The sequence below is a fragment of the Xenopus tropicalis genome, chromosome 2 (genome assembly GCF_000004195.4).
Source record: "Xenopus tropicalis strain Nigerian chromosome 2, UCB_Xtro_10.0, whole genome shotgun sequence".
Lineage (NCBI taxonomy): Eukaryota > Metazoa > Chordata > Amphibia > Anura > Pipidae > Xenopus > Xenopus tropicalis.
In genome coordinates, this window is record NC_030678.2 from 50,838,252 (window position 1) to 50,861,684 (window position 23,433).

General features: G+C 41.3%; 2 non-coding genes across 2 annotated transcripts; both read left to right on the forward strand.

Annotated features, from left to right (window-relative positions):
- Positions 1-17,508: 17,508 nt before the first annotated feature.
- On the forward strand, positions 17,509-17,580 carry trnap-agg. The gene has a single exon. It is a non-coding gene; the product is annotated as a tRNA-Pro (tRNA).
- A 1,245-nt stretch (positions 17,581-18,825) lies between these two features.
- trnap-agg lies at positions 18,826-18,897 on the forward strand. The gene has a single exon. It is a non-coding gene; the product is annotated as a tRNA-Pro (tRNA).
- Positions 18,898-23,433: the final 4,536 nt, after the last annotated feature.

The window sequence follows — 23,433 nt, forward strand, 5'->3', positions numbered from 1 at the left end:
CATGGACAAACACAATAGCAAGGAGAAAAATTGATAACAATTAAGTTTTATTTACAAAGGTACTAACGCCTACACTCGCTCCTGGAAAATTGCCCCTGGCATTGATGCACTGGTACAAGGGGGTTTGAAGAATTCCATGCAGTTGTGTAATAGTTGCAAGGAAAAGGGTTTATCCTGAAACTTAAACCTGCCTTAAGCTGCTGGGAGTTCAGTGGTTCCCTTACATGGTTGTATCTACATGTGCAATGGACTTAGTGATACTATCCCCAACTAATCAAAATTTATGCTGCAACTTGCACAAGATTTTCTGAAGTTGCAAATAATTAGGATTATTACACAGGAATTCTTAGAAATGGCTGCAGTACGGCCAAAAATACAGTGATTTTTACAGATTTGGGATCTGTTATCTGGAGATCCGTTATCCAGAAAGCCACAAATCAAGGGAAGGCATTCCCCATAGAGTATTAATCAAATCATTCAATTTTAAAAAAAAATGATTTTGTTTTTATCTGTACTAATAAAACAGTAAATAAAACAGTACCCTACTTTTCAACGCTTAGGGGCGCTTAAGGTTGATAACACTTAATGCATAGTTTTATGCATTAAAAAGGGTTTGATAATTAAGTACCGATTCATAATTTCGCATGCCTTAGTACTCATATAGCATGCACAAAAATCACAATTATCTCAAAGGATTAAGTGTGACAGAGTGTGTGCAGGAAGGAGAGGCCAAAGAATCAGTGACTGGAGAGAGTGGGGTGGAGAGGGTTAAGGGTGAAGACACATGGAGCTACTAGTAGCAGATATTTGTTGTGGCTACTAATTAGAGATGTAGCGAACTGTTCGCCGGCGAACTAATTCGCGCGAACATCGGGTGTTCGCGAATGCGGAAATTCGCGAACTATTGGCGATGTTCGCCATTTTGGGTTCGCCGCGTTTTTTTTGCGCCATGTTTTTTCGCCTCGGTTTTTTCCGCCGCGTTTTTTCGCTTCGGTTTTTCGCCTTTGCGTATACATAGGAATAGCTTGCGTTTTTTTTTTTGGCGTTATTTTTTTGCTTAATCCTGCATGCCACTGTCCAGGTCGTGGCACCCTTTAAACAACTTTAAAATCAGTTTTCTGGCCAGAAATGGCTTTTCTAGGTTTTAAAGTTCGCCTTCCCATTGAAGTCTATGGGGTTCGCAAATTTCGCGAATATTCGCGAGTTTTGCCGAAAGTCCGCGAACGGGTCCGCGAACATTTTTGGCGATGTTCGCTACATCCCTACTACTAATACAGACAATGATGATCATTTACTGATAACAGTCTCTACATGTGTTTTAGCAAAGGCAGTTCTCAGTATTGTCTATGGCAGGAGATTTTCTGGAGTTTTGTAGCCATGAAAAAGTAGCTGCTACTAGTAGCCCAGTGTGTCTTCACCCTAAGGGACTGGAGCAGGACATGAACTAAGGCAAGAACAAGAACAGGATAGAACAAGTACAGGGGTGAAACAAGGACAAGACAAGTGCAGGAACAGGGATAAAAACAAGGGCAGAGCAAGGGCAGGAATGGGATCCAAAGCAAAGAAAGAGAGGGCTAAGGTCATGGCACATTGCTCAGATATAAGGCCAATACTTGGGCACCAGCAGTGAGGAGGGTTGGGCTTATATAGGGAAGAGTCAGCCCTGATTGGCTGACCCCACCAACCCAATAAGATAAGGTGATTTAACAAAGCCAGAGAAACAGATGAAAAGACGACACACACTTGCTGGCTGCTCTCCTGGGTCAGTGGTTTGGGAGTACAGCCAGCAACCAGGGAGTTGCCAGATCAAACTGCAGCAGAGCCTTACTTTGGGATTGAGTACTATAATAGGAACGGCTTTTGGAATTGAGTACAGTGATAGGAAGGGACCTTGGGACTGAGTAAAATGTTAGGAAGGGATTTTTTCTTTTAATTTTATTTACAGATTATGTATTAGGTTACAGTGGAGAAAACTGTAAGGATGTACTAAAATATTTCTTTTTTAAGGATGTGTTTTAAGACATTTACTGAGACACCCCTTTTCCAGTAGTACCCCCTATAAACTAAATAGTTTGCACCTGTTAGTTATTACATTCAGTGTTGTTTACTAATATTTATGCATTTAGACATGGCATTGTGTTATTATGTCTTGCTGTCACTATGGATATAATTCAGTCTTGTCACTTGCCTTCACTCAATATCATTTGACAGCAGGGTCAGCATTGCTTTCAGGATAATTGTGTTTGGCATTCAAACATCACCATGGTTACACATTCATATGCAATATCAAAAGGTGGTTTAGTAAACTTTGTTATAAGTATTATATATATATGAATATCTTTAAATCAAACCCATATGTGCTATAAATCTGTGTGGGCCATAATTAGCCTTGTCTCACACACAAAGCACAACTTTGTCCATCTCTACTTTGATTAAGCATGCATTTTCTGCTCTCTACATCTAAATTCTTACTTGCTGAGAAGGCAATACTAAAAAAAACACTCTGTGCCTACTTTTAATTAGATAATTTACTGGTTCTTGTGACTTATGGATAATGAAGACCATTAGATTGTTTATGAGTCTGTCCATCACAATGTACATATCATTAGAATTTCTTTCTGGTATTGACATAAAGCCATCAACGGATGCATTTTGTTTTTGCCCAGAAATGCCCTTGATCTTCCTAGAACTTGCACATGATTACTATATAATAGTGGACTATTTCTTCAGGGATATTTATCACCAGGTCAGATCTTATATCTAAAGGTAAAAGGAAAATCAGCAAATATTGTAGCCATTTGTGTTTATTTCCATGTTGTTCCTCATGTTCTGTAAAAAGGATTTGCCAGTGGGGGTTTAATTAGTCTGGTGGAGCATATCCTATAAACTCATGCCAACACATGAAAAACAACCCTGGAAACATCCACCTGATCATTGGTTACTGGTTATTCAGTGACTATGTCAAATTTGACCCATACCTTCAGTAAGGACCTCTGTGTCCATAATGTATACTGCACACAACAACAACAACTAACTTGTAAAAATTGTTTTAGTTCATAACTGAGGAGGGAGATCCAGTGTTCAAACACTCAAACTATTTATTGCCATTTGTGATTAAACTTAATTCACTATGCAGATTTAAAGGGGATGTTCACCTTCAGACAACAGTCAGAATTTGAACAACCACTGTCAGAAATGTTTTTTTTTGTAAATTATCTTTATTACCATATATACTCGAGTACAAGCCGAGTTTTTCAGCACCTAAAATGTGCTGAAAAATTAACCCTCGGCTTATACTCCAACTAACACCCTCTGCTACCTGATTCCCTGTGTGCTCTTCTGTGCTCCGCTCCTTCCTGGTTCCTTGCCCCACCCCCCAGCGTGACATTGCACGCTCCCTGTTTTTAGCTCCGGTGTCTGCGTCTGTCTCTAATGGTGAGGGGGAGGGAGAGCCTTTACAAGCAGGCAGGAATGGAACTGTTTGAAGCAGGCAGGCAATGGAACATCAAGCCTGCATGCTATTGAGGTGAGCTACGTGTTTTTCCAGTTTTCTTAGGTTCTTCCAGTTTTCTTAGGTAAAATTAGGTACCTCGGCTTATATTCGGATCGGCTTATACTCGAGTATATACGGTACAAAAAAGGGTTTGAAGCTACAAACCAGGATCAGCGCTGCTATAACTTTCTCTCCTCTTCTCTCTCCTCTCTCTTTGGAAGGGAATGTGACACCAACTCACATTCTGCCCTAACAGGAAGTTGATACTGAACTGGTTACTGTGCATGCCTTCCCTTTCCTGCTTCATTTGCACTTCATTGATACTACTGGCTGACGAGATTCAGCCAATCAGATCAATGAAATGCAAAAAAAGCAGGAGAGGGAAGTCATGCACAGTAACCAGTTCAGTGTCAACTTACTGTTTGGACAAAATGCAATTTGGTGTCAGCAATCCCTTCAAAAGAAAGAGGAGAGGGCAGAGGAGAGAGACTTTCTGACAGGGGCTCTTCAAGTTCAGACTATTGTCTAAAAGTGAACATGCCCTTTAACACGTCTACTGTGTATCCAGCACCACTCCACTTGTTCCTTAAAGAGGATGATAAAGAAATATAATTTAGTGTGGTGTACATGCCATACATAGTGGGAATACTGTATATGATATTTCTATGGAAACACTAGCCACTGTAACAGGGGTGTGGGTTTCAATGCAGATTAATTGGCATGACCACTAAAGGGACCTGTCACCCACACATAAAAAGCTGTATAAAAAAAGTCCTTTGCAAATTAAACATAAAAACCAAATTCTAATTTTTTATTAAAACACCCATACCTGTTATAAATGTATTTTAACCTCAGCTATTATATATTGCCTACCCAGCCTCAATGCCTGAGGTTGCTTATATTTTCAATTTAGCACTTTCATTGGATTTCATTGCACTCCTCTTGTTCCCCATCTCTCTTCATTCTGGTACATACACAAGATTTTGCGGTGATACAAAACTTGCTTTAATAACAATGTCTACAAAATGGCACCTGCCTGCTTGCTGTGATTGTAAATCCAAAGACCAAAGGAAACAAGATTTATATAATTTATACAATGTAAGTAAAGTTTATTTTGCTCAACTAATGATAAAAGAGGTTTGGATTTATTTGATAGGATGACAGGTCCCCTTTAAGACTAATGAAAGAACCAGAGGTGGGCCAAGCCAGCTGAGCACCCTAGGCTACCCACCATCCCCCTGTATGCACACCTCAATGTATATAGCATACCCTTTTCTGAGAGTGTAGAATTAGCCATACTTTGGGGCACATTCATGTAATCAAGAGTTCGAATCCCGAATGGGAAAAATTTGGATTGGATCCGATAATTTCTGAAGATTGCAAATATCACAAAAATGCCTACGAAAAAATCGTATTAGTCACGATAATATCATATTGGCGATCAGAAATTTTCATACTGAGCGATTGTAGACAGCGGGAAAACCTTTCCGACTTTGATCCTTCTGTGCATGATTTTGGAAGCCTCCCATAGGAATCAATGGCACTCTGCAGCTCCAACCTGGCCCAAGGAAAGTCACAATACCGAAGCTTGAATGAATCTGAAACTTTTGTACTCGGCACAACAAATGTCGCAAAGTACGAAAAAGTCGCACAAGGTACAAAAAAGTTGCAGAAAATACGCTAGGAGCGTTCGTGTATTAATAAATATCCCCCTTTGTATGATCTACTCATTTGTCGAGGTCGACAAATCAGACATTGAAGTGACATTACAATGCACTGATGGCATAGGAGTAATGACATTCTCATCAGATAAAGTGCACCAGTAGATGAAGTTCCCAGCATAGCCATTCAATGAATTAGTATTCGAATAAGTATTTGGTGAATCAGTATTGACGGTACCTGGATATGGGCCTGGATAGTAACCCCACAGCAAGAATCTTTGGTTCATGGTTTTTATTAGCAAGCATATGGCAAACTTATCTCTTCAAGGATACAGCTTCTAAAAAAGGGCAATACAAAACAAGGTGGTTAATTTAAGTGTAATGACTGGGTTTTGAAGATACTGCATGTTAATATACCAGAGTGAGCCACAAGGACATCTATTAAGGACATTATGCTGTGTGGGGGGCTGCTTGGCACATAGGCATCTGGTTATTATCATCATATCTAATTTAGGTATTTAAATAAATACCTAAATATAATGTAATAGGAAATCAAAAGATGGTCAAGGCTTTCAAATTAGGACATTAATTGCATGAGTTATACATGTTTAAATGCAATTATTTTTTTATCAGTGCAGCCCAGAAACTTGCATTCTATTAGTAGTGTAAATGATTTTCAAGTGACATAGTTACCTTAGTGCAGTGATCCCCAACCAGTGGCTCAGGGGCAACATGTTGCTTCCCAACCCCTTGGATGTTGCTCTCAGTGCCCCCAAACCAGGGAGTTATTTTTGAATTCCTGACTTGGGGGCAAGTTTAGGTTGAATAAAAACAAGATTTACTACCAAATAAAGCCTCCTGTAAGCTGATAGGGTGCATAGAGGCTGCCTAATAGCCAATCTTAGCCCTTATTTGGCACCTCCATAAACTTTTATGGTGCTTGTGTTGCTCTCCAAGTCTTTTTACGTTTGACTGTGGCTCACGAGTAAGAAAGGTTGGGGACCCCTGCCTTAGTGCAAGTATAGGATTTTACTTCCTGAAACCCAGCCTGTGCATATCACTATATACAATTGTTTGATTTAATCACTCTTATTGAACTTAATTAAATTGCTTATATTTAAAAAAGCTAAATATTGTATTTGCTTTAGGGGTTTTATTATATTTTAATAAACGATACAGCAATTGCCTACATCAGCGTTTTTCAACCACTGTTCTGTGCCGCGAGATGTTGCCTGGTGTGCCGTAGGCAGGGCACCAATGTACTAGGGGGGCACTGCTCTTGGCACCAATGTACTAGGGGGGCACTGCTGCTGGGCACCAATGTACTAGGGGGGCACTGCTGCTGGGCACCAGTGTACTAGGGGGGCACTGCTCTTGGCACCAATGTACTAGGGGGGCACTGCTGCTGGGCACCAATGTACTAGGGGGGCACTGCTCTTGGCACCAATGTACTAGGGGGGGCACTGCTGCTGGGCACCAATGTACTAGGGGGGCACTGCTGCTGGCACCAATGTACTAGGGGGGCACTGCTCTTGGCACCAATGTACTAGGGGGGCACTTCTGCTGGGCACCAATGTACTAGGGGGGCACTGCTGCTGGGCACCAGTGTACTAGGGGGGCACTGCTGCTGGGCACAGAGTTAAATTTTTTAACATTTTCTAATGGTGGTGTGCCTCGTGATTTTTTTCATGAAACAAGTGTGCCTTTGCCCAAAAAAGGTTGAAAAACACTGGCCTACATGTTCTTAAACAACCATAGAGCAACATCTAGTGGTAGTATTACAAATTGCATGTCTATTTACATCTTATCGAAGCTTTATGCAAGTGTTTTTCAACATTTTTGAAGAGGATCCAAATTAAGTGGATTATCATTTCAGAACCCAAGATTTTGTTTAAAATCAATTAGCTGTCACCTTTTTATTGCTATAGTCTGTTGCAAAAGGAAATGCCACCACACCAAAAAGGATCATTCATGGGAACTCTAAACAACATGGGGACCCAATTTTGGATCTGACCCAGAGGTTAAGAATCAGTGCATTATGCAATACAAATGAACATAGAAGTTGACATGATGGCATGGTTGCTGTCAGACTGTACAAAGCCTAAGGTGGCCTAAAGTCCTAAGAATGAATAATATATAAACACTCCATTATTTGTTGTGGTGTTTTATAAAGTGTTTTTATTTACTATTAGCCATCCCTGGGCCAATAAGATTTCCATATCTTATAGGGCATGTCTGGCACAAAGGATTTTTTTAAAGTAACACAATTTCTACAACAACTTTAAGGGTATGTACACTGAGTCAAATTAGCATTTGCCATGCAGCAGAGTTATGCTACATGGCAACTACATAAGTGATAGGTTTACACCCTAAAAAATTCCTATTACCAAAAATTGGTGACATTTTTTTCCATATAAAGGAGAAGAAAAGTTTAAATCACAAATATAATGCAAATTATGTTGAGGGGAGCTGATTTCTGCAACATTGTTTTAATGGAATATGCAGTCAGGATAAGCTAGAATAGATAGATAAATAGATAGATGATAGATAGATAGATAGATAGATAGATAGATAGATGATAGGAAAATGTGGACATGATCCAAATAAATTGAGTAAATAAAATGAGTATCTTTTTTTGATAACATTTTCCTGGTGTGCATCAGCATTTTTTTACATATTCATATTATCTCTCTGATTTGCACCCCACTTGTAACCCCTATAAGTGTGTGCCTCAGCCTTTTTCTATATAGATAGATAGACAGATAATATCAATTGTTTCTATAGATGGCAAGACATGGGGAGGGGCAGGAAGCACTCTGTCAGGGGCCAGTCCAAGCTGCGGGCCTGGGCTGTTTCAAAAGAGGCAGGGTTTACAGTCAAAGTGGTGGGATTTGGGCAGATCAGGGCCAGAGTTTGAGCAGATCAGGGGAAGGTTAGACACTATAATGCCATAAAACAACAATGTGGAAGCATTTGCCAAGCCTTATGTGTTAGCCTAATGTTGTGTTGATGTGTGGTAGGCATCTTTTTGTGTGCTTTAATATGGTGTCATTAATAATTACTGGCTCTTAAAGTCTGACATAAAGTGATTATTACTGTTAGATAGTGGCATAACTACAATACAGCAAACCCCTCCTGCTGTGATTTAAGGATATATAAAGTCTTGGTCTAAAGTGTCTCCCAGTCTGTCAGGTCTTTGCTCAGCCACACTGCTGGCACCTGATGCCACTGCTACAGCAACTGTGCCAGGATTAAAAGTATTTTTTGATTCTCTGCTTCATGTGTGCGATAATATATTTTCAGAACTCCTTGGAAATATCTAATGAATTACAGTAAAAGCTACATTTTCCTCAGTAAAGATGTAAAAAAGTGATTCATGCCCTGAATGCATTTGGCTCCAATTTCCTCTATATGAGTACATAAAGTTTTACATAAAACCTCTGTCCTAGCTGTCTGAATGGCACCACAGGCTGCAAATACTGCCACAGGCTAATCACTATATTTGCATCTCTGCTGCATCTGAAGCTGTTGAAGTCGCTTGTGGCATCCAGTCTTGTCATTATTACTCAGCACTCCTCCTGAAAGTCACATATTTGCCCTAAAAATGTCAGTCAGTGACTGAGGCAGAACACCAGTGTGCCATCCATGAGGGTGGATGTTGGAATTACAATCTAAAGAACCATAGAAAAGTATGTGTATAATACACAGATTATGTACCCAGTTACCATCAGGGAAGGGTTATCACCATTATCAAACTGTTGTGTGTTAGTATTTACATACAGTAGATGTGTTTTACCCCATTAGAAAAAAAGTAAAAATCATTTAAATGTCACATCCAGTTCAGAACCATCATTCTGGGGACTTCTCTTACTATTGATGTTTAAGTAGTAAATGCAAATGGCAAACCATTAATAATAAAACACATACTTTTCTTATATATTTCTTTATGAAGACCTTTTTCCTTGATATGAAATATGATGAGAAAATCTCCGGCTAAATAACTTCAAAAGCCCTAGTACCTTAAATTCTGAAATTGACTTCATAAATAATATATTTCCCCTCTCCAGTATCGGTATTTTTTATTCTTTTAACTACTGGAAAATGCAGAGATAATATATTCTATACAAACAAGAATCTGTGGATATACCGCTTGGCATCATTCCCATACCATGCTGTAGGAAGCTTCATTTCGTTATGAAGATCTCTTACCTAGACTGACAATATCATTTTGGGATGAAATCCCTCACAGCTTTATTTGTAATACAAACAGTGGAGAACATCAATATAAACTTACAGAAAAATAAAATTGCATGCGCTATTCTCCTAGCTAGAGGGATATACCTATGGATTCAGAACCTGCCACAATGTAGGCATTCAAAGGGCCACCCAGGCCATTGGGAGAACACCTTTTCCATCAATTCATCTTTACCAGTGGTCACTTATATTAGGAGATTGATTTGTGGAAATTTACCACCAAGTAATCCATAATTGCACCAATCACTCTGATGGATCACATTTGTGACAGTCGATGAATTAAACAAAACGTAACTTTTGATACTACATCTAAAATAATGTATGTCTAAAAGAAAAGGTTATAAAAACAGGGGGAAGAGGCAAGGACACTAATTGCTATCAGTCATAACACTGAAATCACTGAATTTACCCACAATCAACTTTGACAATTATTAGTATAACAAAAAGAGGAGTTATGATGTTTAAATCTGGTCACTATTTCGTCCAAAAACATCCCTCCTATTACAATAGTGTGCTTGCAATATTCAGCACTAATTGTAAACCTTATTCCTCGATCACACATCCTTCAACACCCACCTCCCATACACATCTAAAATGATAAAGCTTGGGTAGACCATGCGAAAAGTGCATCATGAACCCAAATTTTATCTGCTGCTGCGTCGCATTGACAATAGGGTCCCCCAACATCGGACTCCTGGTCATGCACGCAGCTAGCCGCAGGCACCTCAACAAACCGCTAATGAGCACTGTCTCACAGCGCCAATTATGACACTCATGTCAGTACACTCCGCTATATGCCGAGGTATAAGTATACTTAGACGCTCTGAGGAGCGCTATGTGAACTACATGGTTCCCTTTCTTGATACATTGCCACCCTCTGCAGCACAATATTGTGCTTACGGTGCTCTTATCGCTTCCTTGTGCCCCAAGCCGCCAGCCTACCTATGTGTATGAGCGTATTACTTAACAGTATGGACAAACATATACAAATTACCACAGCGTCCTTCGAATCAGAGCGGGTACTGGGAGTTGCAGTTCAGCCACACAGTGATTCAAGCGCCCTTTCTTTGCACACTTGTTGCATTTTATTTATTTCACTGGGATTTCCCGCTCCTTTTACACAGGGTGATTCACTTCTCTTGCACTTTCTACTCATTTTTGGTTTCCTTTGTAATTGTTTTATTCAAATTGTGTCTGTACAGTGTCTGGTGTTTAGACACACCCACTCTATGATGTCATCAAGGCTTGCCACTGCTGGGTTTATCAGGGGGGTTTGATTGCCACATCTGCACTTTGAGAAAGGCTGCTTGTGTGGCCGAAACGTCAGTCCTTGATCCAAATAAAATTTTTTTTGTTTTTTGCATCTAAGACCTGAGTGTGCGGCATATTCTTTCTAATTTTGTATGCTCACTTTATACTGCACCCAGGCAAATTATTACTTCATTATACGTGAGTGCCTGTTTTCACCTGTTCCTGAAAATCATAGATAATAGTGCACCCGAGTATTTTGTCTCCTATGAACACCGTTAATATCCCTCTACTGAGCACACCTGACTATGGCAACATCTGATGGACGCGAGGTTGTGGAGATTCCTTTATCCGGATTCCAGTTTTCTGATGCTGAGGCTGCTGACATTTTGTTTGATGAAACAGCGGACGACATTACCCCTCTATCATCCAGCACCGATCTTTATCACCAACTCCTGAGGCTTAAACAGCGCGAAATAGACCTCAAACTACACGGCATATATTTGTCTGATTTCTACAAGAAACAACACATACCGAGAGGCTTTAGGATTCGCAACATCCCTACTATTGGACGAAACAACGTTGACTTCTGCAAGAGGTGGTGCCAGATCCTCAATAAATGCTCCATGGACTTAATACTTCTGGTTATAGAAGAGGTCAGTAAAAACCTTAAGACTGTTAATATAGAGATCGCTGCTTTTGAATCAGCACATCTTTCCATACTGACGAATGATAAAGAACATAAGTGGCTGGATAAACTACAAAACCAGATCACTCATTATACAGCAGAATTACATAAATTTAAGAAACAGAAAGTGACTACTGTTAACACAGATTACCAGAATAGACGGGTTTACAGGTGGTTGACTGGGGGGGAGACTGTGTCCAGAGATAGGAGGGCCCCGTATAACAGGTTCACACACTCAGATAGAATTGATTCCTCCCCCTACACTAACACCTCCTCTGACTCAGACACCCCCGTGAGGGAACAAGGTCCACGCAGAGGGAGACCGCTCCGTGCACCAGTCCATCAACTACCATCTAATACACAAGCCTCCTCTGAGGCTGGTTTTTTAGGGCTAAACACCCGCCCTCCGGTAGGGGGCGCCCCCATAAGAGGAGAGGGGGGCACCAACACCCGTTCCGTAAGAAACCTGAGAACACGGAACAAGTAGTGTTTAATCTGAGTACCCATACACTGACTGATTCTGAACTGTCACTCCTCTCCAAGGGTTTATCCTTTGTCCCCACATCAAGAATACACGCACTAGACATGATGATTGACATTCATAGATTTCAGCGTAATATGAAATTAAAAGATCATTTTCGCACCTCATCTGACAAGGTTTCACGCTTTAAAGCTCCGAGTCAGTTTGAGCCCCCCAACACCCCAAAATCTATTGAAGCCTTCACTAGATTACTTGTAGATGAGGCCCGTAAACACACAGACACTACACAGGTGTACCCGAATTTAACTAGGAGCGAAAGGGATGCCATCAATAGTCTCTCACAGAATGCCAACATCATTATTCGTCCAGCCGACAAGGGGGGCTCTGTAGTGGTGCTAGACTACTCCTACTATAGGCAGGAAATTTTACAACAACTGGCAGACACCACTGTCTACCGCAAACTTGATAGGGACCCTGGGTGGACTTTCAAGAAGATAATTGACAATACACTACAAATAGGCTTGACAGGGGGCCTGATCACAACTGATGTCTTTAATTTCCTTACTAAGAAATACCCGATATGTCCCATATTCTACACACTCCCCAAAATCCACAAAAGTTTGTCTGCTCCACCGGGTCGCCCCCATTGTAAGTGCTTGCGACTCTCTTCTGCAACCCCTTTCCATCTATGTAGACTACTTCTTACAACCTATTGTACAAACATCTGGGACTTATATTAGGGACACAGGGGACTTACTCACCAAATTACAAGCCCTATATCCACTACCAAGTGGACTGCTACTGGCGACTATGGACGTTTCTTCACTTTATACTGTTATTCCAACCTCAGACGGGATTGAGGTGGTTAAGAAGTACCTACAGAACTTTAAGGCCAGAGATCGTCCGCCGATTGAATTTTTGTTGTCACTACTGACCCACTGCCTGTCCCTAAATTACTTTAAGTTTGAATTTTCTTATTACCTACAAACCAGTGGCACAAGTATGGGGTCTAATGTTGCCCCTTCATTTGCTAACATCTACATGTCCCACTATGAAAACACGTACATCCTCCCTAAATATGGACTACACATTTTTAAGATGTTTCGCTTTATTGATGACCTGCTGTTATTGTGGACTGGCACACAGGAACAATTCATGTCCATGATCCAGGAATTGAATGACCTACCTACCACTATACGCTTTACAGCACACATTGACCCACTATCTGTGGCATTCCTGGACCTGACACTGACTATTAAGGGCTGCACCATGATGACTACCACCTACAGAAAGAGTACGGATCGGAACACACTCCTACACCACGCATCCTGCCATCCACCACATCTCCTTAGGAGCATCCCCTACTCTCAGATGGTGAGGATGGTACGCAACAATTCAGACCATAACCTTTTACACTCACAGCTAGATGACCTCATACAGCGTTTTCTACAGAGAGGATACCATCTCCAGCACTTACTCCAATGTAAGGAAAGAGCACTACAGCTACCACGTGAGCATACTATGGGGACAAAAGCCCCTCACCACAAACAGCACAAGGAAACAGACTTACGTTCATCACTACGTTCACTCCTGACAAAAAACCCCTAACAGACTCTATTTTATATCATTGGTCGGTGCTAGAAAAGGACCGGACACTACCTCCTATCTTTAGGACACCACCAAGAATTGCCTATAGACGGGGCAGGAGTTTACGTGACATGCTGGTTAAAACCGACCCGGCCCACTGCTATCAATCTGTTACACCCAACACGTGGCTTCCAACTGCGAGACCAGGGTGCTACAGATGCCCCAATTGTACCACTTGCAGCTCGCTCATTACGGGTACTACATTTAACCATCCTAACACAGGGCGGAGAATACTGCTGCAGCACAGGCTTACCTGCACCTCTAAGTACATCATATATTTTATTAAATGTCCCTGTGGCTTGTTGTACATCGGTAAAACAATCACGTCATTTCGTGACCGAATGGCGAACCATAGGTCGGCAATACGGGCAGCATTGGCCACCGGTGAAGCTGACACCCCTGTGGCCGCCCATTTCTTGTCCCAAGGACACTCCCTTGCGAGCCTCAGATGTATGGTGATTGATTTCATTCCCCCACCAGTTAGGGGTGGTGATCGGGAAAAACTGCTCCTACGCTGTGAACTTAAATGGATACACAGACTGAACACTCTAAGCCCATATGGACTGAATGAACTGATCTCATATGCCCCTTTCTACTTAAAGTGAATAGTATGAACTGTTTCTATCTAATTTTGACTTCCCCTTTACCAATAGATGATGTGCTTTATTCACTATGCGTGTACAATAATCAACATGCTCTATATTGCCTTATACACTGTACAACACAGTGTTCTAACTTCTAAAATAACAATTGTGTACTTACTACTATTAAGTATCAATTTGATGCTATTTACTTTGCCTTATATGCTGTGCAATACAATGTCATAATATCTATGTTGCAACTTTGTATCCTACTACTATTAAGCATCTCTGTCTGTTACGAATGTGTTTCTGTGTTATATACTCTGTTTTCTATTTCACACTGTGCCTCGGATGTATATACTATTGTCTTGAAACTTGACTTATAGTCTCTCTAGTCTGCTTTTCCCTCTACCTTGGGAGTTTCTTCAAACATCGCTATCCTGTGACTGTAGGCACTTTCTCCCTTATACTACCCAGCTCAATTACTCTGTATATATCAGGTCCAGTATTTGGTACCCCTGGCTGGCTATTGGAGGCTCACTGACAATAAGTTGGGTGCTAACCCAGATCACTGGGCGCTATAACTCTACAAGGCATTCCCCAGGATTTCTGAATGGACTTATACAGTCTGCTTTATGCTTTTACCAGCACTACACGCTCCTAGCCTGTCGGTATCTGCTGCTGCGTCGCATTGACAATAGGGTCCCCCAACATCGGACTCCTGGTCATGCACGCAGCTAGCCGCAGGCACCTCAACAAACCGCTAATGAGCACTGTCTCACAGCGCCAATTATGACACTCATGTCAGTACACTCCGCTATATGCCGAGGTATAAGTATACTTAGACGCTCTGAGGAGCGCTATGTGAACTACATGGTTCCCTTTCTTGATACATTGACACCCTCTGCAGCACAATATTGTGCTTACGGTGCTCTTATCGCTTCCTTGTGCCCCAAGCCGCCAGCCTACCTATGTGTATGAGCGTATTACTTAACAGTATGGACAAACATATACAAATTACCACAGCGTCCTTCGAATCAGAGCGGGTACTGGGAGTTGCAGTTCAGCCACACAGTGATTCAAGCGCCCTTTCTTTGCACACTTGTTGCATTTTATTTATTTCACTGGGATTTCCCGCTCCTTTTACACAGGGTGATTCACTTCTCTTGCACTTTCTACTCATTTTTGGTTTCCTTTGTAATTGTTTTATTCAAATTGTGTCTGTACAGTGTCTGGTGTTTAGACACACCCACTCTATGATGTCATCAAGGCTTGCCACTGCTGGGTTTATCAGGGGGGTTTGATTGCCACATCTGCACTTTGAGAAAGGCTGCTTGTGTGGCCGAAACGTCAGTCCTTGATCCAAATAAAAAATTTTTTGTTTTTTGCATCTAAGACCTGAGTGTGCGGCATATTCTTTCTAATTTTGTATGCTCACTTTATACTGCACCCAGGCAAATTATTACTTCATTATACGTGAGTGCCTGTTTTCACCTGTTCCTATATATATATATATATATATATATATATATGTACATATATATAATATTATGATAATATATTATTATATAGAGGTTAATTTATGCTCAGCTGTAAGCTATTTCTAATAGCCTTTTGCATTTTAGTAGGGTGTACATTATGCTTTATAATTGGCATTTACAGGGATTATTAATAGTGAAATCTCCAGTGCCCACATAGTGGGGAACCAGTAGAGAAGCGGGACAGCCTGGAATGTTACAGATGAGGCAGAAAAGAGGGACAGCCAGGGACCCCAACCGGATTGCTTGCATGCACATACTTTGTTCCTGCATCTGGAGCACAGGGAAAGGGCTTGCATAGATTCAAAATCACCTATCAGTTGCAACTCTAGGGAGTATTTATTAATTATTTATTAATAATTAATACCGGTGATGTTGCACATAGCAACCAATCAGGAATTAGATTTGAACGGTCACCTACAAGTTAGAAAACAAGAGCAAATATCTCATTGGTTGCTATGGGCAACCACCAGTGATGTTAGTCTCTCATGTTCATAAAAACATCCCTCTTCTGTGTGCAGGGACTACCTAATATATAGTCTGCTGTGTTCTGATCACATAATGGGGTGTGTGATTGTGACCATTGGCTGCTTTCTGAAATGTCATAAAAACCAATAACTTTAGGAAAGCTTTGCAGATTGGTACTTTGGTGTAGAAAGGACTCTTTACCCATGTTGGATTTGTCAGAATGTGTACTTTCCAAAACTATATGTTTTTCTGGGTTTTTCTGTATAGTTAGGGGGGTCTTACAGCACATAATACGCTGTCAGCGGGCTCTGTGTGCAAAAGCTGAGTTGGCAGGCGAGAAATCCATATGAGCTATTTTCATTTCAAATATTTAATGTCCTTAGAAAGGCACCTTGAACTATTATACATTTAGTAATTTTTAAGGTTTACTTATGCTTTAAGAGGGAAAGAGTTTACAGTAGCAGTAACATAGAGGTAACAAATTAGAGGAGGTACAAGTTTCGAAGACTGGACAATCCACATATGTCTGTTAATTAGAAATGTAAACACTGTACATGTTTGGATCTGGAGGGATGACCTGTAGAATTGCAGACTCTGCAAATATCCAGTAGCTTTCTGTAGTGTGCCGATTGTGCACATTCATTTAAGGTGTTCAATTAGCACATCTGTTTGTATTCCCTAGATTTCCTGGTAACCTAGTTTCCTATTTGTCTTGATGCCTGGGGAGACATAATTGCTTTGAAAGCTTGCAGAATTAGCCAAGTCAGTGATTAAATGTATCCCATACATTCCAATTTGCTTCATCATCATCTAAACACAAGTGGGTGGGTAAAGCTATGGAGATCCAAATTACAGAAAGATTCCTTATCTAGAAAACCCCTGGTCCTAAGAATTACGATTATTAGATCCTATGCTTGATAACTTTGCTTTGTTGTGAGCACTCTGCTCATGGGAGAGCTTATCACCCAAAACTGCTGTCTCCAAAGTCTCTGAAAGGGCACCTAACATAGCAAAATAGTTTCCCCTGCCGGAGAAAATAGAACAGTACTGTTTGAGCCATAAAATGCTCCGAGCGAGCACTAGGCCACCCTACATCAGGGATGGGGCTTCCAATGCTGGTGGTCAAGTTTGGTCAGTTTCCTCCCCCATTTGTATCACACACATGCACATCATGAGTGATCTGGGACACTCATCGTTATTCCATGCTTAGACTCCCAACGTGGCTGCTCCCAGGAGGTCCCACCAGTTGTTGGCAGCATAGAGCTCTGTAGGAGCATTTTCTGGCCCAAATAGAATTGTCCCCCACAACCAAAGCATGGGCTCTATCAGTGTCTGTTTGTGGTTCTCCATATTCCATGAGACAGAATAATATTGTAGCTCTATTTATTGCTGATATGGCATGTAACCAAACATCTGGAAGTTTTCCTTTTTTGCTTTATTGACATCTGTGGCTCGTTGGTCTAGGGGTATGATTCTCGCTTAGGGTGCGAGAGGTCCCGGGTTCAAATCCCGGACGAGCCCTTCTTTTTGCGGCTATATTTCACTTTTTGGTGGCTATTATAGGGGCAAGGGATTTGGGGTGTTTGGGTTCTGTATGTTGGCTGCCCAAACCAGGAGCTCCCACCAGTTGTGAGCAGCATAGCGCATTCTAGGGGCATTTTCTGACCCCACTAGAATTCTTTCCCCCCAATCAGAGCATGGGCTCTATCAGTGTGTGTTTGTGGTTCTCCATATTCTATGTGACACAATAATACTGAGCATAGATCAAATATTAAAACATTTTTTAATTAATTTTGTGACACTGTTATAATCCCTTGCATTGTTTTACCTGTAGTATTTAATCTACCTGTAGTTATCAGTACCCACCTTCTAGTGTTGCTTTATAATAAGAAAGATAGCATTTCCTCTTCTTTTCAGACGGTGACAGTCTGGGCAAATTCTGCATCTTAGTGTAATATTATGCAGCCTGTATTGCTGATGTGGCACAGAACTACAGATCTGAAACTACTGGATGTTACATAGATAATACCCCTCATTGAAACAACTCACTTACTCAGGGGCAAATTTATTTTGTTTATTCTATGCTTGATTTAAAGTACAAATGGTTTATCTTCCCACATATTTTTTTTCCCTCACAATTTAGAAATATTGACAAAATATGTTTTTCTTTTAAAGATTTTTTCCTATATGCTAAAACATTTTTTAAATTGTCAGCATACATTTTTTACAACTTTAAAAATAAAAATGTTCATCAGGTCTGGAACTCTGCAAACTATTTCTGCATAAAAAGCTTTCGATATCAATAGCATTTGCAAATAACTTTAAAACCATTGAAAATTTGTATCTGATTGCACCTTGCTATTCTCTGCACTGCTGGTTCAGACTATCTGTACAGTAGCAGAAGTTACTATGAAAAAGCATGCAGTTAGGAGAGCTGACGTGCTTCATTCATACATTTATATTGGTGGCAAAACAATCCTATTGGGAAACAATCCTATTTAATGTATAATTTTTTTTTTAGCATTTAATGGTGACCCAAATAACAGAATTATCCTTTTCCTGAAAACCCCCATGTCCCAAGCATTCCAGATAAATTCTAAACCTGTATCATATTCTCACTCTCCTGTAATTTTTTCCTTTGCAAACAGTTCCAGCTTGTGCTATGTCTGTAGCTAGAAGCACTGTAATATGATGCAGCTCTGTCCATTGCTGATGTGGCACTCAACCAAACATCTGGAAATGTTCCTTTCCCACTTCAGCATCAGAGGCTCGTTGGTCTAGGGGTATGATTCTCGCTTAGGGTGCGAGAGGTCCCGGGTTCAAATCCCGGACGAGCCCTTCTTTTTGCGGCTATATTTCACTTTTTGGTGGCTATTATAGGGGTGGAAAGGATTTGGGGTATTTGGGTTCTTTGTGTCACAATGCCTGAAATTCCCCATTATGCCCCAATCCATTGCCCTAACACTAGTGCCACATGAGAATGTTTCTAGACTTGCATAAAATGTATACCAATAAACAGCAAATCCACAGGCCTCTGCTCACAGGCACTGTATTAGCCTGGGTGTAGACACATTAGGGTTGATTCACTAAAGGTCCATAAGCGATATTGCATGGTTTTTTGCGTTAAAATTGACGCGAAAAAATGCGCGATTCGCTAAAGTATTATCGCTTGTGTTAAGTCACAAGTATCACGTGCGTTAAATAGCGCGCAACCAAATGTGTTAATTTTAACACATTGCGTTAATTAGTGAATGAAAATAGTAGTTAATTAGTGAGTGAATAGTAACGCATGATTCACAAAAGCACATGAAGTGTTAAATGCGTTAATTAGCATGCGAATCTGTGCATATTTTAGATCTGTGCATATTTTAGTGCCTAATTGGGGGAGGCGTTGTGCAGAGCACATTTTTCATTTTTTAGTGGAAAAAGGCAAGATGGAGTTTGCGATGGGGTTTTTGCTTGATTTGGAGAAGGAATATCAAGTCCCTGAGCCTTCCAGAGTCATGTGGCCTCGCTTTTTTCGGGAAAGGGCCACTTTAGAGGGCTTAAGCGAGGATGAAGTGGTCAGGCGGTACAGGCTCAATAGGGCAGCTATATCCAGCCTGTATGAGTTGCTTGAGCCTTCCCTTGAACCACTGACTCGCAGAAGCCGTGCCGCTCCTGGAATGGTGAAACTGCTGTGCTCCCTGCACTTTTTGACCACTGGCAGTTTCCAGAGGGTTGGGGGGGTTTACAGGGGGGTGTCACAGCCCACCTTTTCACGGTGCCTTGGCCAGGTCCTGGCCGCCATACGCTCGGTGTCTGGGAATTTCATCTAGTTCCCCAAAAATCGTAACGAGTGGAACGCCGTGAAAAGGCAGTTTTATGGGGTAAGTGGCATCACCAATGTGTTGGGTGCAATTGATTGCACCCATGTGGCGTTAACCCCCCCCCCCGTTAAACCCCCCCCAAGATGAATGTTAGATATTTACCTGTATCTGGAGTCCTCTGCCAGCTTTTTCTTCAGGACCCTCTTAATGTCCTGGTAGCGCTTCTTGCAGTGTTGGACTGCGCAGACAGACCCCAATGCTGTTTTCGTGGTCTGCGATGTCCCTCCAGGCCTTGGTTTTAACAGCTGTCGGCGTCTTGCCAGCATATTTGCCGATAATCCAGTGAAATACCGGCACAAGCCTCTCCACAAGAGCCTCATTTTCGAACTCCGAAAACTTTAAGTTTCTTCCTTTTTGCTGATGAGTGGGGTGGGAGCTCCTCACTCTCCTCTCCACTGGCTTCCTCTGGCCGATAATCCCTGTCAGTGCCCTCCACATCCGACACATCTGGGCTTTCGATGAAGCCAGGCCTCTCTGTGTCAGTGTCACTGCCAGAGCTGTGTGACAAGGCAGCTGGAACACTTGCAAGGTGTTCCCTCCTTTTTGCTACCTTTTTCCCTCTGCCGACTCCCACGCTGCTCTCCATCGCTTTCTGTTGCTCTGTCAATTGAGCACTGCTCTCCCAGCGCAAATGCGCAAAATGGCGCTAGTTATGTGGTACCACATGCGTCAATTACCGTGTGCGCGAAAAGTAGCACGCGCACGTTAATTAGCATGTGTTGCGTCAAATACCGCACGAAAATAGTCTTCGCGGCTTAAATAACGCAAATAGCATTGTGTCTAAATTAATGCAAGTATACTTTTAGTGAATCGTGCATTAAGATGTGAAAAATAAGATGCAATAACATTTTTAACGAATGCTATAAATAGCGCTCGTTTTAACGCACCTTAGTGAATCAACCCTATTTGCTTGAATCTTGAAACCCTTCAATCTCTTGCCATGCCTCACCTGCAGTCTTAAGTTGGCCATACACAATGAAAGGTTTGTGTGCTCTATGCACAATTAAAATTGCAATAGTTTTATAGGGTAGCCCAAGTTGATTTTAGTTTATATATGCTCCACTGAGGCTGAGAGGGTTGTGCTCCTGAAGGCTGTTTTCCATACTTTGCCTGCCCAATGCTCCATGTGTGTGCCATAGTCTCCTTGTCCAATGCTGCCTTTGTGTGTGCCCTACTCTGCCTGGCCTACCCTGCCTGTGTGTGCCATACCCTGTCTGACCTACAATGCCTGTGTGTGCCATACTCTGCCTGCTCTATGCTGCCTGTGTGTGCCATACTCTGTCTTTTTTTTTTTTTTTTTTAATTCTGGCAAGTTTATTGAGAAGATTTTACAGCAGTTTCAGCATATATACATCACATTATGAGGCAGAGTTACTCAATGTAGTAAGGTTCTAGTATATGACACGTTTTGAAGTAACAAAAGTTGCAAGTTATATAGAATTTGAAAAAACATTGTAACCTTTTCTTTTTTTTCCCCTGACCGTTTCCCTCTGGATGTTGGCACCTATTACAGTTTACAGTTAAGATGCTTTAAGAAAATACCGTCTGTAGCTCTCTTAAGTGGATTTTTCTAGCCATTTCCCCATATTTTTTGGTGTTTTTTGGGAGCTCCTCTAGTTTTATATATTAGACTTTCCAATGTGCATAGGTGTTTGACTTCAGAGAGCCAATGTGAATATTTGGGGGGTGTTGAGTCTTTCTATTTCCTTGTTTTTGCTTTTTTTGCTAAAAATAAACATTCTCTGGTGAATACACTAAGATGTTGTGTGAGTAGTTCTTTGAGTCCTATGCCTAGCAGACACACTTGGGGGGTTCTTGGGAGTTTCACCTCTAGGATCAGGTCCAGCATATTCAAAACCTTGGTCTGATATTTACCCAGGACCGATCATTCCCACACCATATGCATTAGTGTGGTGTATTCTACATGGCTTCTAGGGCATTCCGATGTTGTATTTGGGAATATTTGATGCAGCTTAGCTGGAGTGTAATATGTTCTATGTACAAAATATAGTTGTATCATCCTATCTCTATAGTTAAGTGATGCTGTGAAGGGAGATTCCAGCACTTCATCCCAACCATCATCATCTAGCGTGCCCAGGTCTGTTTCCCATTTTCCTCTAATTTCTCTAGTGGTTTGTTAAACACTTTGCTATGCAAATTAGCGTACAGTGAAGAGATTAGCCCTTTTGTGGAGCCTCGCATTATTAGGTCTACTGTTGAGTTTTGCGATATTTGGATAATTGCTTTATTGTTTTGTAGTTACACCATAGGGGGGTTTGCCGAAGGAAGCCTGTGAATTTAAGAATTTGAGTCGCCTTAGTCCAAATTAATTGAGCGTGTTGCATTACTACATTCTGGTATACTGTGTTGGAGGGTTTTTTAATTGACAACCATTGGAAGGGTGTGCATTTATTCTCCACCAGCAAAGCTTGCATGTGGAAAAGGGTCTGATGATGCGCCTCTTCCACCAAAGTAGCAAAGTGACTCATTTGAGCCGCTAAGTAGTATAAGTAACTCCTCCATTATCTTTATCTTTGGTGAGGGTAATCAGACTCAGTCTGGGACGGGATTTAGCCCATATTATCTGGCGGAATATAACTTCTAGTTTAGTAAAAAAGCTTTTTGCTATTTGAAGGGGTGCTTGTAGTAGCACATAAGTCAATTTAGGTAAGAGATTCATTTTTATTAAATGGATTCTGCCCATGGGACCTAGTGTAAGTAAATCCCATGCTTTTACTTTGGCGAGTGTTTTTCCCATATTGGGGTTTACATTGAGTTCATAGAAGTCTGTTAGAGGTAGTTTCACTTTAATTCCCAAATACTGTATGTGAACTGGTTTTCAAGTTGAAGTGGGAACTCCGGAGGGGCATTGTGATCTGGGAGTGGGTCTACTAGGAAGGTTATTGATTTTGTGGGGCTGGTGACTAGGCCAGAGATTTGTACGAACTTTTCCATTAGGGAAAAGAGGTTTTGTGGAGATTCGGTCCAATCACCTAGATAGACTAAGGTGTCATCTGCATAAAATTGTATGCGCTCTTCCCTGTCTCCAATACTCCAACCCTGTATACCAGTATGCTGCCTGATTGCTTGGGCAAAGGGCTCTATAGCCAATGCAAATAGAAGTGGGGACATTGGGCTACCTTGGCGCGTGCCTCGTTCCAATGGGAATTTGTTAGATTGACCTTTGCCAATATTTTTATATCTGCTGATAAGAGAGAGATAGGACGATATGCATCCATTTGGGTTGGGTTTTTCCCAGGTTTATTTAACAATACTATAGTAGCACGCAGTAGTGTTTTTAAAAGGTGGGGACCGAGTATCTCTTTAAAGCGTTTATAGAATTCAATGGGGAGGCCGTCCGGACCTGTTGCTTTATGAGTTGGAAATGAGTCTATGGCTTCATACAGTTCAGTGAGAGTAATGTCTTTATCTAACTCCTTTTTATAGTCCTTTGGAAGTCTAGGAAGAGCTAAGTTATTTAAGAATTCCCCTGTTTGTCTTTCAG